This window comes from Balaenoptera physalus (genome assembly GCF_965194825.1).
Source record: "Balaenoptera physalus genome assembly, chromosome: 4".
In the NCBI taxonomy this organism is placed as follows: Eukaryota; Metazoa; Chordata; class Mammalia; order Artiodactyla; family Balaenopteridae; genus Balaenoptera; species Balaenoptera physalus.
The window spans coordinates 40,074,498-40,088,313 of NC_138891.1; positions in this window are offsets into that span (position 1 = coordinate 40,074,498).

The window sequence follows — 13,816 nt, forward strand, 5'->3', positions numbered from 1 at the left end:
AGTAAAGAGCAGGGCATATTCAACATTCCAGAAAAGACTCTGCCAAGCACGGAAGCCAATCAGCAAATATCTTTTCATTTTAGAAGGTCAGAAGGACTGTGAAACTCTCCTGGACAGATATTGTGGAGCCATAACTTGTGTCTTCTGTATGAGAGCAACAATGAGAGCAGAAGCGGCATGGAGACCCCAAAACAGAGAGGACATGTGGGGACAGTGTCAACCTTGGATGGTCACAGAGAAGAGACTCTGTCTGGAATGCCAGAGGCAGGGAGCACACTCCAGTGCTGTGCTCAAGCCAATCACATCAGTGATGTGGACTTCAGTGAAATGATTCTATGAAATGAAAACCAAGCCAAGGAGAATTTAATTTAGCAGCATAGTAGAGAATGCTAATGGGGCTGGGGCCAATTTGGATGACTTCCACTAAGTTTCAGAACAGAACAAGTTTGCTGAAAATAACAAAATACTGAGAATTTTAAAGCTAGAGGGCCCCCGGGTACAAGGCAGGGGTAATCACTTGATAGATGAGGCAGCTGTAAAACCCCAAGAGATTAAGTGAGCAGTTTGCCCAAGGAGACACAGCTGGTTAGTGGCTGCACTGTATCTGAGGTCCAGATCTCCCAGTTCTCTATGCAGGGCTCTTTCTGCTCCATTTTATCAATTAGGAACCATGACTGATAACACACATGCTTGGAGGATATTCCACAGAACCACCTGAATCTGGTTGCAAACCTACCAGTGCACTGAACTGGTCTTTTCAAGGTTCCCTATGGTCCCCATGCTGCCAAATTCTCTGCATACTTTTCTGACTCAATTTAAACTTCTAATCAGCATACTGCAGTTGAGCACTCCTTGAAGCATCTCTTCTCTTGCTTTCTCCATTAGTTAAGATTCGTTGCTGGTGAGAGAAACCCATGCCAAAAGTGACAAAACTAAACGATAATTGATTCGCTCATGTAATCACTGTCCTGGGGAGGCTGGCTTTAGGCACGGTCTGATGCAGGAGCTCAGATAGGGTTACTAAGACTGCTTTCTTTATATATATTTCTTGGTTGCATTTTCTCCAAATTGGCTCCATTCTCATACATACTCTCCCCTCATAGTGACAAGACGGCTGCCATGAACTCCACTCTTCCATTTAATTATATGCAAATCTGGCAGGAAAAATTATGCCTCAACCAGAAAGTCCTGGGATTAGCAATGATTGGTCCTGTTGTCTTGTCCTAAGCTCGGTGTCCATCCCTGAACCAACCACTATGGCCAGGGTATGGGATGCACTGATTGGCCCAGGCCTTGGTTAAGTGTTCCACCCCTAGGACCTAAGGGAGAATTGGCTTCACCCAAATCACATGTATTAGAGTGAGGAAAGGGTGGTTCCCCTAAAGCATATTTGGGGTCCTGTTACCACAAGAAAGGGACTGAATACTAGACAGCAAAAATAACAAATGCCCAGAGCAATTTCTCTGATACCACACTTTCCTAATATGCCTCCTACTTCTCTTTTATCAGTCTCACTCATTGTGTCACCCACTTCAACTTGATCTCTCATGTTGGATATCCCCAGGGCCCAGCTCCAGAGCTTCTAACCTTCCATGACTATACTTGTTCTCAAGGCGATTTCATCCAGTCCATTGTGAAAGAAGATGGACATAGCCCAAGGCACTTTGAGTCAACCTTGGCTCACATGGTAGTTGAGACTGTAGGCCATGGAATTTAATGAGAAACAGTATTTAAATGGGAAATCTTAAGAGGAAGGAAGACTGTTGACACAAGTGTATCTGAGAAAGCAAAGCACTGAGCTACTCCTTATCCTTTGCTCCAAAGATAAGGGATAAGGTTGGAGAATACTTACAAGTAGTTACCATAAAGGCACAAAACATAAAGTGTATTTGCCAGGTGGGTTAAAAGTCTTGTTAAGGTTAGATCTATAAATACTTGCTCTTCTTCTTGTGAAATTGAATTTCTGGCATGTTTGCTGAGAAGGTAAAGAATTCTCCTGGGATATTTCCCTTCCTTATTATAGAGGTTTATTGTAATCATCTATGGACTACAATCTTTAACCTCGAGACTATAGTAACTGCAAAGCTTGTTTTACATATTTGTTGTGGGGAATTGCATTTATTCACTATCTGTCTAGTATAAGAAATTGTATATATTAGAATATGTCTGGGTAGGAGATTGGATTTATGTACCTAAGCGGTCATGTGCCCACCAGCACTGTTAATGACTTCACTAACTGTCCCATAACTCTATTTCTACATAAATTCATAAACGCAGTTTCTAGCAGGAACTGTTAAGCCCCTTTGTCTTGACTTTCTTGTTACAGGGTTTATATGAGGAAAATATATTTGTGATTCTAGAAGAATAATTTCTAAACAGTATGTGAAGCTTGTTTTCTTCACACCATCCGTGTCTTGATAACTCCCTAATCCATACCCGCAGCTCTGTTCTGTGCCCTGAGCTCCAGACTTGTATATCCAATTGCCCACTTGGAACTACCTGGATATTTTGCAGATTTCACCAACCTAATGTGGCCAAGAGTGAACTCCTAATTTCCTCATTTTTCTCCAACCAAATCTGTCTTTCTGCTCAACATTCTTTATCATTTCAGTAAATGGCACTATTACATATCCAGCCGTTCAAACAAAGATCCCAGAAATCATTCTCCATTCTTCTCTTTTCCCTTCTCCCACATCAGTCCATCACCAAGTCTTATCAAATATCTGTCACACCATCCACTACTGCTAATTCACTTCCACCACCCTAGTGTTTGCACTGTAATCTTTTTCCCACTTCAGCTGTACCCCTCACTGGTCTCCATGCCGCCTTCTACCTGCTCCATGCACAGCAGCCAGGGTGATCTGTATGAGGCATAAATCAGACTCTGTGCCCTTCTAAAGGCATTCTGTTGCCTTCCTATTGTCTTTCAGAATAAACCCCAAATGTCTTCCCATGGACTATAAGGTCCTGTGTGGTCTTATCCCTGCTCCACACTCCAACCTCGTCTCATCTTCTCTATCCCCTAGTTACGGGGATGTAGCCACACCAACTACCACCTGCAATGTGTCAGGTGGGTTATGGGTTAGCAACAGGCAATATCTCTCTCTCTCTCATACACACACACACACACACACACACACCCTGACTGGTGGAGTCAAGGCCCAGAAACTTTTCAGAAAAAGGGTGGCCACAGAGGACAGGAGCAGATGCAATCTATTCTGGTAGGGCTTTTTCCTCTTTACTAGTTCCCCCATGGCATGTCCACACAGAACAGGATAGGGGCCTGCTGTTTCTAAGTAAATGGCCAGATTTTTGCTGTACCACGAGTCTTTTATCTTCACATCAAGACTTAGCCTAACCTTCTGTATACGGTGCCCTTAGACTTTCCAGGTTTGAACCAAATTCAGCATCAGCAAAGCCACATTATCAGTGGAGGAGAGTCAATATTCAGTTAAGCCTGAGAAATATGTCTGCCTGTAGCTTTTAAGCATTCTAGAAAACCTGTTTCCCCATAGTCCATTCCTTGACTCTCATTCAGTCTGGATTATTCTGATGCCGAATTTGGTTCCAGGACCCCAATCACAAGTCCATTTCCCTGAAGGCCTACGTGTCCCCTGAATATGTCATGCTCATTCATGCCCCAGAGTCTTTGTTATTCTTGCTTCCAACTGCTTGGAGCACACTTTCCCCAGCTTTTTCTCTGTATGATCGTTTTCATCTTATCCTTCAGATCTTAGCTAAAATATGTTCCGAGAGGGCTTTTACTATCTAAAAAAATTTGTGCTGTAATTCCTTCCTATGAACCTTATTTACTTTCCATATTTTCACGCAGTCTGTTTATTATTTTGCTTTTTTTTCTGTTAAATATAATTTGAGGTGAGAGACCTTGTCTGTCTTGTTCTTTTTTATATCCTTGGGCCTAACAGCACTTTGCAATTAGTTGGCACTCAACAGATCTTAGCTGAATGATGGAGTGCCCTGTTTACTGTCCCAGAAGGGAGGGAAACAAGTGTGTTGCTCTGTTGAGGGTCATACTGCCTTTCTTATCCCAGCAGGGTGGACTTTATTGCTGGATTCATACAGACAATTACAGGCTAGCCTCTGAGACAATGGTTGTTGGGTAACCACCATCATGGATGGACACAGAGGAAAGTAGCTTGAGCCTTCAGCCCCCAAAGTCTTGACTTTTGGTGTGTTGAATTTCTTTATGGCCCCTGCTCTCCAGTCTCCTCTCTAGAAGCCATAGGTGATCAGGTAGAACATTACAGTTTCATGCTCTCAGGTCTTGATTCCTTTAATATGAGATGTGTGTTCTTGAGGATAAGTGAGAAGGACCTATTGGGTTGGCCAAAAAGTGCTTTTGCCTTTTTTTTTAAATTGACTTTTATTTTGTATGCAATTGTAACAAATTTTTTTGTGTTCCTTTTTTTTCTGGTTTTTTTTTTGTTTCTTAGTGTGTGTGTTTTTTAAAGACATCTTTATTAGGGTATAAATGCTTTACAATCGTGTGTTAGTTTCTGCTTTATAAAAAGGGAAACAGTTATACATATACATATGTCCCCATATCTCTTACCTCTTGCATCTCCCTCCCTCCCACTCTCCCTATCCCACTCCTCTAGGTGGTTACAAAGCACCGAGCTGATCTCCCTGTGCTATGTGGCTGCTTCCCACTAGCTATCTATTTTACATTTGGTAGTGTGTATATGTCCATGCCACTCTCTCACTTTGTCCCAGCTTACCCTTCCCCCCTCCCCGTATCCTCAAGTCCATTCTCTAGTAGGTCTGCATCTTTATTCCCGTCTTGTCCCTAGGTTCTTCTGACCATTTTTTTTTCTTTCTTTAGATTCCATGTATATGTGTTAGCATACGGTATTTGTTTTTCTCTTTCTGCCTTACTTCACTCTGTAGGACAGTCTCTAGGTCCATCCACCTCACTACAAATAACTCATTTTCGTTTCTTTTTATGGCTGAGTAATATTCCATTGTATATATGTGCCACATCTTCTTTTTCCATGCATCTGTGGATGGACACTTAGGTTGTTTCCATGTCCTGGCTATTGTAAATAGAGCTGCAATGAACATTTTGGTACATGACTCTTTTTGAATTATGGTTTTATCAGTGTATATGCCCAGTAGTGGGATTGCTGGGCCGTATGGTAGTTCTATTTTCAGTTTTTAAAGGAACTTCCATACTGTTCTCCATTGGGGCTGTATCAATTTACATTCCCACCAACAGTGCAAGAGGATTCCCTTTTCTCCACACCCTCTCCAGTATTTGTTATTTGTAAATTTTCTGATGATGCCCATTCTAACTGGTGTGAGGTGATACCTCATTGTAGTTTTGATTTGCATTTCTCTAATGATTAATGATGTTGAGCATCCTTTCATGTGTTTGTTGGCAATCGGTATATCTTCTTGGGAGACATGTCTATTTAGGTCTTCTGCCCATTTTTGGATTGGGTTGTTTGGTTTTTTGATATTGAGCTGCATGAGTTGCTTGTAAATTTTGGAGATTAATCCTTTGTCAGTTGCTTCATTTGCAAATATTTTCTCCCATTCTGAGGGTTGTCTTTTTGTCTTCTTTATGGTTTCCTTTGCTGTGCAAAAGCTTTTAAGTTTCATTAGGTCCCATTTTGTTTATTTTTGTTTTTATTTCCATTTCTCTAGGAGGTGGGTCAAAAAGGATCATGCTGTGATTTATGTCATAGAGTGTTCTGCCTATGTTTTCCTCTAAGAGTTTGATGGTGTCTGCTTTACATTTAGGTCTTTAATCCATTTTGAGTTTATTTTTGTGTATGGTGTTAGGGAGTGTTCTAATTTCATTCTTTTACATGTAGCTGTCCAGTTTTCCCAGCACCAATTATTGAAGAGGCTGTCTTTTCTCCACTGTATATTCATGCCTCCTTTATCAAAGATAGGGTGACCATATGTGCGTGGGTTTACCTTTGGGCTTTCTATCCTGTTCCATTGATCTGTATTTCTGTTTTTGTACCAGTACCATACTGTCTTGATTACTGTAGCTTTGTAGTATAATCTGAAGTCAGGGAGCCTGATTCCTCCAGCTCCGTTTTTCTCTCTCAAGATTGCTATGGCTATTCGGGGTCTTTTGTGTTTCCATACAAATTGTGAAATTTTTTGTTCTAGTTCTGTGAAAAATGCCAGTGGTAGTTTGATGGGGATTGCATTGAGTCTGTAGATTGCTTTGGGTAGTAGAGTCATTTTCACAATGTTGATTCTTCCAATACAAGAAAATGGTATATCTCTCCATCTATTTGTATCATCTTTAGTTTCTTTCATCAGTGTCTTATAATTTTCTGCATACAGGTCTTTTGTCTCCTTAGGTAGGTTTATTCCTAGATATTTTATTCTTTTTGCTGCAATGGTAAATGAGAGTGTTTTCTTAATTTCACTTTCAGAAATTTCATCATTAGTGTATAGGAATGCAAGAGATTTCTGTGCATTAATTTTATATCCTGCTACTTTACCAAATTCATTGATTAGCTCTAGGAGTTTTCTGGGAGCATCTTTAGGATTCTCTATGTATAGTGTCATGTCATCTGCAAGCAGTGACAGTTTTACTTCTTCTTTTCCAGTTTGGATTCCTTTTATTTCTTTGTCTTCTCTGATTGCTGTGGCTAACACTTCCAAAACTATGTTGAATAATACTGGTGAGAGTGGGCAACCTTGTCTTGTTCCTGATCTTAGTGGAAATGGTTTCAGTTTTTCACCATTGAGGACGATGTTGGCTGTGGGTTTGCCATATATGGCCTTTATTATGTTGAGGAAAGTTCCCTCTATGCCTACTTTCTGCAGGGCTTTTATCATAAATGGGTGTTGAATTTTGTCGAAAGCTTTCTCTGCATCTATTGAGATGATCATATGGTTTTTCTCCTTCAATTTGTTAATATGGTGTATCACATTGATTGATTTGCGTATGTTGAAGAATCCTTGCATTCCTGGGATAAACCCCACTTGATCATGGTGTATGATCCTTTTAATGTGCTGTTGGATTCTGTTTGCTAGTATTTTGTTGAGGATTTTTGCATCTATGTTCATCAGTGATATTGGCCTGTAGTTTTCTTTCTTTGTGACATCTTTGTCTGGTTTTGGTATCAGGGTGATGGTGACCTGGTAGAATGAGTTTGGGAGTGTTCCTCCCTCTGCAATATTTTGGAAGAGTTTGAGAAGGATAGGTGTTAACTCGTCTCTAAATGTTTGATAGAATTCGCCTGTGAAGCCATCTGGTCCTGGGCTTTTGTTTGTTGGAAGGTTTTTAATCACAGTTTCAATTTCAGTGCTTGTGATTGGTCTGTTCATATTTTCTATTTCTTCCTGGTTCAGTCTCGGCAGTTTGTGCATTTCTAAGAATCTGTCCATTTCTTCCAGGTTGTCCATTTTATTGGCATAGAGTTGCTTGTAGTAATCTCTCATGATCTTTTGTATTTCTGCAGTGTCAGTGGTTACTTCTCCTTTTTCATTTCTAATTCTATTGATTTGAGTCTTCTCCCTTTTTCTCTTGATGAGTCTGGCTAATGGTTTATCAATTTTGTTTATCTTCTCAAAGAACCAGCTTTTAGTTTCATTGATTTTTGCTATTGTTTCCTTCATTTCTTTTTCATTTATTTCTGACCTAATCTTTATGATTTCTTTCCTTCTGCTGGCTTTGGGGTTTTTTTGTTCTTCTTTCTCTAATTGCTTTAGGTGCAAGGTTAGGTTGTTTATTCGAGATGTTTCCTGTTTCTTGAGGTAGGCTTGTATTGCTATAAACTTCCCTCTTAGCACTGCTTTTGCTGCGTCCCATAGGTTTTGGGTCGTCGTATCTCCATTGTCATTTGTTTGTAGGTATTTTTTGATTTCCCCTTTGATTTCTTCAGTGATCACTTCGTTATTAAGTAGTGTATTGTGTAGCCTCCATGTGTTTGTATTTTTTACAGATCTTTTCCTGTAATTGATATCTAGTCTCATAGCATTGTGGTCGGAAAAGATACTTGATACGATTTCAATTTTCTTAAATTTACCAAGGCTTGATTTGTGACCCAAGATATGATCTATCCTGGAGAATGTTCCATGAGCACTTGAGAAAAATGTGTATTCTGTTGTTTTTGGGTGGAATGTCCTATAAATATCAATTAAGTCCATCTTGTTTAATGTATCATTTAAAGCTTGTGTTTCCTTATTTATTTTCATTTTGGATGATCTGTCCATTGGTGAAAGTGGGGTGTTAAAGTCCCCTACTATGATTGTGTTGCTGTCGATTTCCCCTTTTATGGCTGTTAGTATTTGCCTTATGTATTGAGGTGCTCCTATGTTGGGTGCATAAATATTTACAATTGTTATACCTTCCTCTTGGATCGATCCCTTGATCATTATATAGTGTCCTTCTTTGTCTCTTGTAATAGTCTTTATTTTAAAGTCTATTTTGTCTGATATGAGAATTGCTACTCCAGCTTTCTTTTGATTTCCGTTTGCACGGAATATCTTTTTTCATCCCCTCACTTTCAGTCTGTATGTGTCTCTAGGTCTGAAGTGGGTCTCTTGTAGACAGCATATATATGGGTCTTGTTTTTGTATCCATTCAGCCAGCCTGTGTCTTTTGGTGGGAGCATTTAATCCATTTACATTCAAGGTAATTATCGATATGTATGTTCCTATTCCCATTTTCTTAAATGTTTTGGGTTTGTTATTGTAGGTGTTTTCCTTCTCTTGTGTTTCTTGCCTAGAGAAGTTCCTTTAGCATTTGTTGTAAAGCTGGTTTGGTGGTGCTGAACTCTCTCAGCTTTTGCTTGTCTGTAAAGGTTTTAATTTCTCCATCACATCTGAATGAGATCCTTGCTGGGTAGAGTAATCTTGGTTGTAGGTTTTTCTCCTTCATCACTTTAAGTATATCCTGCCACTCCCTTCTGGCTTGCAGAGTTTCTGCTGAAAGATCAGCTGTTAACCTTATGGGGATTCCCTTGTGTGTTATTTGTTTTTTTTCCCTTGCTGCCTTTAATATGTTTTCCTTATATTTAATTTTTGACAGTTTGATTAATATGTGTCTTGGCGTGTTTCTCCTTGGGTTTATCCTGTATGGGACTCTCTGTGCTTCCAGGACTTGATTAACTATTTCCTTTCTCATATTAGGGAAGTTTTCAACTATAATCTCTTCAAATATTTTCTCAGTCCCTTTCTTTTTCTCTTCTTCTTCTGGGACCCCTATAATTAGAATGTTGGTGTGTTTAATGTTGTCTCAGAGGTCTCTGAGACTGTCCTCAGTTCTTTTCATTCTTTTTTCTTTATCCTGCTCTGCGGTAGTTATTTCCACCATTTTATCTTCCAGATCACTTATCCTTTCTTCTGCCTCAATTATTCTGCTATTGATCCCATCTAGAGTATTTTTAATTTCATTTATTGTGGTTTTCATCATTGCTTGGTTCCTCTTTAGTTCTTCTATGTCCTTGTTAAATGTTTCTTGCATTTTGTCTATTCTATTTCCAAGATTTTGGATCATCCTTACTATCATTATTCTGAATTCTTTTTCAGGTAGACTACCTATTTCCTCTTCATTTGTTAAGTCTGGTGTGTTTTGACCCTGCTCCTTCATCTGCTGTGTGTTTTTCTGTCGTCTCATTTTGCTTATCTTACTGTGTTTGGGGTCTCCTTTTCACAGGCTGCAGGTTCGTAGTTCCCGTTGTTTTTGGTATCTGTCCCCAGTGGCTAAGGTTGGTTCAGTGGGTTGTGTAGGCTTCCTGGTGGAGGGAACTAGTGCCTGAGTTCTGGTGGATGAGGCTGGATCTTGTCTTGCTGGTGGGCACGTCCACGTCTGGTGGTGTATTTTGGGGTGTCTGTGGCCTTATTATGACTTTAGGCAGCCTCTCTGCTAATGGATGGGGCTGTGTTCCTGTCTTGCTAGTTGTTTGGCATAGGGTGTTCAGCACTGTAGCTTGCTGGTCATTGAGTGATGCTGTGTCTTGATGTTGAGATGGAGATCTCTGAGAGATTTTTGCCATTTGGTATTACGTGGAGCTGGGAGGTCTCTTGTGGACCAGTGTCCTGAAGTTGGCTCTCCCACCTCAGAGGTACAGCCCTGATGCCTGGCTGGAGCACCAAGAGCCTTTCGTCCACATGGCTCAGAGTAAAAGGGAGAAAAAATAGAAAGAAAGAAAGAAAAAGGCTATAATATAGTGAAGTAAAATAAAGCTATTATAAAGCAAAGCTATACAGACAAAATCTCACCCAGAAGCATATACATATACACTCACAAAAAAAGGAAAAGGGGAAAAATTAATATATCCTACTCCCAAAGTCCACCTCCTGAATTTGGGATGATTCGTTGTCTATTCAGGTATTCAACAGATGCAGGCACATCAAGTTGTTTGTGGAGTTTTAATCCACTGCTTCTGAGGCTGCTGGGAGAGATTTCCCCTTCTCTTCTCTGTTCGCACAGCTCCTGGGGATCAGCTTTGGATTTGGACCCGCCTCTGCGTGTAGGTCGCCTGAGGGCGTCTCTTCCCCGCCCAGACAGGACGGGGTTAAAGGAGCAGCTGCTTCGGGGGCTCTGGCTCACCCAGGCCGTGGGGAGGGAGGGGTACAGAGGAGGCGGGGCGAGCCTGCGGCGGCAGAGGCTGGCATGACGTTGCACCAGCCTGAGGCGCGCAGTGCGTTCTCCCGGGGAAGTTGTCCCTGGATCACAGGACCCTGGCAGTGGCGGGCTGCACAGGCTCCCGGGAGGGGCGGTGTGGAGAGTGACCTGTGCTCGCACACAGGATTTTTGGAGGCGGCAGCAGCAGCCCCAGCGTCTCACGCCTGTCTCTGGGGTCCGCGCTGATCGCCGCGGCTCCCGCCCTTCTCTGGAGTTCATTTAGGTGGCGCTCTGAATCCCCTCTCCTTGCGCGCTGTGAAACAAAGAGGCAAGAAAAAGTCTCTTGCCTCTTCGGCAGCTGCAGACTTTTTCCCGGTCTCCCTCCCAGCCAGCTGTGATGAGCTAACCCCTTCAGGCTGTGTTCATGCCGCCAACCCCAGTCCTCTCCCTGCGATCCGACCGAAGCCCAAGCCTCAGCTCCCAGCCCCGCCTGCCCCGGCGGGTGAGCAGACAAGCCTCTCAGGCTGGTGAGTGCTGGTCGGCGCCGAGCCTCTGTGCGGGAATCTGTCCGCTTTGCCCTCCGCACCCCTGTGGCTGTGCTCTCCTTCGTGGCTCCGAAGCTTCCCCCCTCTGCCACCCGCAGTCTCTGCCCACGAAGGGGCTTCCTAGTGCGTGGAAATCTTTCCTCCTTCACAGCTCCCTCCCACTGGTGCAGGTCCCGTCCCTATTCTTTTGTCTCTGTTATTTCTTTTTTCTGTTGCCCTACCCAGGTGCGTGGGGAGTTTCTTGCCTTTTGGGAGGTCTGACGTTTTCTGCCAGCGTTCAGTGGGTGTTCTGTAGGAGCAGTTCCACGTGTAGATGTATTTCTACTGTATCTGTGGGAAGGAAGGTGATCTCCGCGTCTTACTCTTCCGCCATCTTCTCTCCTCCCCCAACATTTTTAACCTGATTTTTTTCTCTATTGAAAAAGAAAGGAAGTCAGAAGGAAACTACCATTCTGGTTCTAAATCAGTAGGTAGAGTTATGTTGTCCTTCAAAAGGCACTTTGGGGTTGGTGTTTACCCATATCCAGCTCTTATTTAGAATCCCAAGTATTAATAAAGTAAAAATCCTACTGCCCATAGTTCCTGAAAGAAATAAGACAAAGCCATGAGAACACCCCAGTGGGCCTGTGGCTTTGCAAAAATAGGAGTTATGTCAGTTGAGAGGAACTAAGTAACAAAGCCTTTTCTTAGAATTAAACCACCAGTTGATCTGGCAATAGCATAATCCAGCTAGAAATGAACAGATTTATCTTTTATTGTCCATTTTCGACCCCAGGATTTTTTGGAGGGCAGGTGTCATTTACAGAACTGCAAGTTTGGTGACTATTCAGTGACCTTTAGCAATGGGTTTAAAGCTGCTGTTGTGGGAACCGGCCACAAGGAGGCAGCATTTCTCCATTCCCAAATCTGGGTACTAGGGCAGCAGAGCCTTAATGGAAATGGTGTTGTAGGTTGTAAATTAGATTGGAATGTGCCAGGAAAAAGCCCTTTAAGTTTATGTCTCATTACTTCTGGTTCGTATTTTTACCTTAATTTTTATTTTTTATCACAGCAAATTTGATTACAATGTTTTGTTTGTTCTAGGTGTGCAAGATGTGGTTCTTTCACACATATACATATATCTATTTTTCTCCGGATCCTTTTCCCATGTAGGTTATGACACAATGTTGAATAGTGTTCTCTTGGTATTCCATAGGTGTTTGGTGATTATATATTTCACATGTGTTTGTATATCTCTGTTAAGCCCAATGTCGTAATGTATCCAATCCTCACACCTTTCCATTTGGTGAACCATAAGTTTGTTTAATGAATCTGTGATTGCCTTTCTCTGTGGAAATATCTTCTTTGGTATCAGTTTTTAGGTAACACCTCTAAGTGATATGATAGGACATGTGTCTTTTGCTTTCTCACTTACCACAAGTTGCGTGATTACATGTAGAGTCACCTATGGTGCTGCAAATGGCATTGTTTCATTTTTTCGCTAGCTAATATTCCATCTTGACATGTAGCAGTTCTTCTATGTCCACCCATCTGTTGGTGAACTTTTTGGTTACTTCCATATCTTGCCTATAGTAATACTGTGCAGTGCAGATTTGCCTGCCTGTGTCTTTCCAATTCTATCTTCTTAGGTTTTAGGTCCAGGAATGAGCCTCCTGGATTATATGGTATTTCAATGTTTACCTTTTAAAGGCACCTCCATTCTGTTCTCATTAGTGGCTCTTTCCAGGTTTCGTCCCTCTTAAAGTGGAGGGTATGCATTTCTCCAGAACACCTTCAGCATGTATTGTTTATAGTTGACTTGCTGATGGTTATTCTGACTGGTGTGAGCTGATACCTCTTTGTGGTTGAATTTGCATGTGTCTCATAATCCGTTGAAATTGAGCTTTAAGACATGTCCTTTTTATTTTTCAAAGTGTGATTAAAGCTTAGTTCTTCAAAGTGTTTTCTTAAAGTATGTGTCACATTTTGACATGTTTTGGCCATTCCCTCCCTCAAGACATTTTGAGGGCAGGTTTCAGTTACAGCCCTGCGGTAGTTGTTCATATGAAGTGACCATTAGCACAGGCTTTAAAGCTGCTTTTGCAGGTAATGGCCAGAGGGCGGCATCCTTTCTATGTCCCCCACTCTGGAAACTAGGGAAACAGACCTCCCGGCCAGTGGTGTTCCTCGCTTATAAATTAGAGTGGAATGTGCCCGGATAAACCCACAAAAGCTGATGTCTCCTTACTTTCATGTGTTTTTTAAATTTAATTTATATTTTTTATTGGAGTAATATTCCATTGTGTACATGGACCACTTCTTCTTGGTGCGTTCCTGTGTTGATGGACATTTTCGTTGCTTCCAAGTGTTGGCTATGATAAACATTGATGTATTGTAAGACTGCCTGCCTGTGACTTTTTTCTTAAATTTTTATTAATTAATTAATTAATTTATTTATGGCTGTGTTGGGTCTTCGCGAAGGCTTTCTCTAGTTGCGGCGAGTAGGGGCCACTCTTCATTGCGGTGCGTGGGCCTCTCACTGTCGCGGCCTCTCTTGTTCCAGAGCACAAGCTCCAGACGTGCAGGCTCAGTAGTTGTGGCTCACGGGCTTAGTTGCTCCTCGGCTTGTGGGATCTTCCCAGACCAGGTTCCGAACCCGTGTCACCTGCATTGGCAGGCAGATTCTCAACCACTATGCCACCAGGGAAACCCCCAGCATGTGACTTTTTTT